Below are 4413 nucleotides of genomic sequence, written 5' to 3'. Positions count from 1 at the left end.
AGGGTTTTTACCATACACTAATTCATACACTGAGAACCCTGTAGTATTCCTCCATGTAGTCCGGTATGCCCACAACGCATCTGGAAGTTTATCAACCCAATTTCTTCAATGGCTAGCTACGATCTTAGTGAGAATGCCCTCAATGAACTTGTTGGTGCTTTCCACTTGGCCATTTTCTTGTGGGTAATAAGGCGAAGTGATTCTATGGCAGATTTTGTATTTTTCAACTAGGTTCTAAATCAAATGAGATGTGAATTAGGGGCCTCTATCTGTCACTATTTCTCTGGTTACTCCAAAGTAGACAAAAATTTCTTTCAACAAGAAGTCTGAAATAGCCTGCTCTGTAACTCTTGATAATTCTTTTGTCTCAACCCATTTTGGGACATAGTCGGTGCAGACCAAAATGTAGGATTTCTGCTGAGCTGACGGGTTAATTGGTCCTACAAAATCTAGAGCCCATTTCTCAAATGGTTCTAAGACTATTTTCGGTCACAATGACATCTCATATGATTGGAGTGTTTGACCCATTCTCTAGCAGCTGTCACATCCCTTCACAAATTTATTAGCATCCCGTAATATTGTGGGCCAATAGTATCCTGTTGAGAGCACCTTGTATCCTGTTCCCTTATCTCAAAAGTGACCTCCACAAGGTTCCTCATGACAATCTCGAAGGATATAAAAAATTTCATCCTCCCTTACACATCTTCTGATCTGATGATCTGGCCCAGTGTGATAGATATTTCCTTCTATCCATGAGTATCTAGCACTTTGCTGAACGATCCTTCTCTTTTCCCTGTAAGATAGGTGTTGGGGGAATTTTCTTGCAACAAGATAATTAGCTATGTCTGCATACCACTGTGAGTGAACTGAAATAGAAAAAATATATTCATCTAGAAAATAATCTTCAATAGGCATGCTTTCACTACTAACACTCAGTCTAGAAAGAAAATCAGCTACCACATTATCCTTCCTAGGTTTATCTAGGATAGTTATATCAAATTCCTGTAACAACAATAACGACCGTGTAATCCTACCATTAGTGATTGGTTTGTTCATCAAAAAACGAATGGCAGAGTGGTCAGTGTGTACAAACACTTGATATCCTGTGATGTAGTGCCAAAATTTATTGATGGGATGCACAACTGCAAGAAACACCTTCTCGGTCACTATGTAATTGAGTTCAACTAGAGTCAAGTTTTTACTTATATAATAAATGACATATGGTTTCTTGTCCTCCAACTCGCCCAAAACAGTGCCCATAATAATATCTGATGCGTCCGTAGCTATGTGGAACAACGAATTCCAGTTCGGGCCCCGCAAAACAGGAACTGCTGATACACAGTCTTTCAATTTCGTAAAGGCCTGCTCGCATTTTTCCGTCCATACAAATTCTACCTCTTTCATAAGTAAAGAAATAAAGGAGATGCAATATTTGAAATTTTTTCTATAAACCTCATGACAGAAGAAGCTACGTACCTCTTTTTGTGACTTGGGAATTGGAATTTTCAAGATTACCTCTATCTTAGCAGGGTCCAATTTAATCTTGTCAACTGAAATAAGATGTCCTAGCACGATCCCTTCATTCATCATCATGTGACATTTTTCTGTACTCAAAGCAACATTAGTCTGCACACATCATTCTAATACTTTTTCCAAATTAACTAATGCTGTTTTGAAGGCATCCCTGTAGGGTGTGAAGTCATCCATGAAAATTTCTAGACAGTCATTCAACAGATCTGAGAAAATTCTCAGTATCACCCTTTGGAAAGTTGCTGGCACATTGCAGAGTCCAAAAGGAAGAACCCTGTAGGCGAAATTTCCCCAAGGGCAGGTAAAGGTCGTTTTATCTCGGTCTTTCGGGGCAATTTGTATTTGGTTGTAACCCTAAACCCGTCTAAAAATGAGAAAAATTTCTTTTCGGACAGGGTATCAAGGACCTAGTCTATAAATGGCAAAGGGAAATGGTCCTTTTGAATGTCTTTGTTGAGTTCTCTATAATCCACACAGACCCTCCAGTTTCCATTCTTTGTGGGGACAATGAGAAGCGGCGATACCCACTAACTTTCAGAAATAGGTTAAATGAAATTAACATTTAGGAGTTTCTACAATTCTTCTTTTACTACCTCCTTCAATGCAAGGTTCATGTGCTGTTGTGGTTATCTCACTGGATTGCAACCGTCCTTCAAATAGATACGGTGAGTGCATAGGCTGGGATGGATACCCTTCATGTCTATATAATCCCATGCAAATGTCTTTTTGTATTTCTGTAACAGTTGTAACAACAATATGTTCTTCTTAGCAGTCAAACTTGGATTTACATTAAGATATTTTCCTGGTTCTATTTCAAGAGGATTGTTGTTAATACTTGGAGCGGTTTTCATCTGCTCAAGGCTAAAAGATTCTAGAACATCCTCTTCCCCCAAGTCTTCAATGGAAGTAACAAAAAGTGAATTACTAATAAAACCACTTATGATATCATCTTTTGTTTCATTCTTAAAGTATTGTGCTTTCCCAAGGGCGAGAAGTGGTTGTGAGTGATTTGAATCGGGTTCAAATTCATCCCACAAGGGATTTCTCGAATTCATATTTGGTTTTGTTGGGGGATAAAGGCTAAGATTCTTGGTGGCTTGGCCATCAGAAATCATCATGGACCCAAACCTGCATCCTATGAATGCATCTGCAGTGGCTAGCCACGACCTTCCTAAAATTAAAGGATGTCCCCCCATGTTTGATTTAGTTTGTAAAATAAGGAAGTCAGCAGGATATTGCCAAGAATCTACTGTAATCACTACGTCTTCTATCATCCCTTCGGGTTTGACACGGGACCTATCTTCTAGTTCCAACACTGTAGGTATGTGGTTGAAGTGTATCGGCACAGACAATGCATACTCCTTTGAAATAAACAGACCTACCTTGGGTTGAAAATTAATGGTTGCGTCGTATTCACAGTGATTAAATCGACTCAACATTTTGCAAACCCTAGACTCTTAAACTACAAGTGCCCAAATGCCAAAACCCTAGATTTCTTACGTCATTAATTTAATCAACAGGTAATATTAACTTCATCAAGCCAAGTAACCATTGTATTTCATCATGGTGGATCTTAATATTTAAGAGACTTTGGCATCAATCATTTAGTAACTCAACAACTTTCGATCCAATATCCCTGGCTTATAACATCGTAGCTTTGATATTGTACCTTCATATCTAAACTTGATTCTAAACTAGCCATGTCACAATTGAGTTTCAAAAGAATTACTGCTACATATATGCCATACTTGAAGGAGAAACTAGGTCAGATTTCTGTAATATGTATTTCGTTCTACTATTATGTATAGAAAACAATATCATGGTAAACTCCACAGACTTGTACCATAGGTATAGATGAATACTTGTCACAACAATACTACTATAATTCAGATGCCATAATAGAAAGGCCTAGTTGTACTTAGAATTTTGGTTATATTTTAGAAAGATAAGGCTCCATGGCTCAAACTAGTACTCATATTCAGAGCCCTTCCATAAATCCTAGATCTATGCTATAGGTCTCATAATAGTGCTCATAACTTTGGACATGACTTGGATGATAAAAGTAATTCAGACTTCAAACTACTCTTCAAGTGTAATGAGACTGCTAGTATTCATGTTACTATGATGATAACCTTCCTTTGGAGATTCATGCGACTTGAATTTATTTCAAATTTAGCCTTGTCACGCTTCCACAAAAATGAGGTTTTATATTTCCATAGACTTCATATTTCTTATAGCTCGGATCACAGTTCTTCTTTCACGAAGATATAACACAGTTTTTTCATTTGCACAGTTCCTTAGGCTTCACATCATTCCTTTATACTCAAAGTATGTGTTATTTTACAATTATAAAGTGCTTTAGATTTGCATCCTCAGGTTTGCAAGTTTTCAATGAAAACATATGTCATAGGTAGCTTGTGAGAACAACATAAGAAGTGCCACATAATTTAGCCAAGTTGCAGAATATAATGTCACAGGTATTGTCCCACAGAGATTTAGTGCCTTAATCTTCTACTTGTTCTTCCATAATTTCTTGAGATGTGTATCTAAACATTACTACTCCTCAACCTTGCTTTCATAGGACTTCAACACAAAGATAAATTGATCATGTTTATAAATTCAATAGATTTGAACTTTTGTTTCAAAGGAGGGAGACATGGTTAAGTTATTGTCCACATAGGCTCATACTTATTACAGAGATATTCACAAGGAGGATCTTTGAAGCATATAGATGGCTTCACTTGGATCTCATCACAGAGACATAGGGAACTCATATCACATTAGATATGTAGCTTAGATGCCATTCCTTTAAAACTGCTATGTAATTTTCTCTGGCTCTGAAACCATGTTGGAAAACTAAGTGCAATATAGTTTAACACTTGA

This window comes from Pinus tabuliformis, chromosome 1_1, assembly GCF_031772625.1.
Source record: "Pinus tabuliformis cultivar Carrire ecotype Pingquan chromosome 1_1, CPIR1, whole genome shotgun sequence".
Taxonomy (NCBI): Eukaryota; Viridiplantae; Streptophyta; class Pinopsida; order Pinales; family Pinaceae; genus Pinus; species Pinus tabuliformis.
This window is presented reverse-complemented; position numbering follows the sequence as displayed.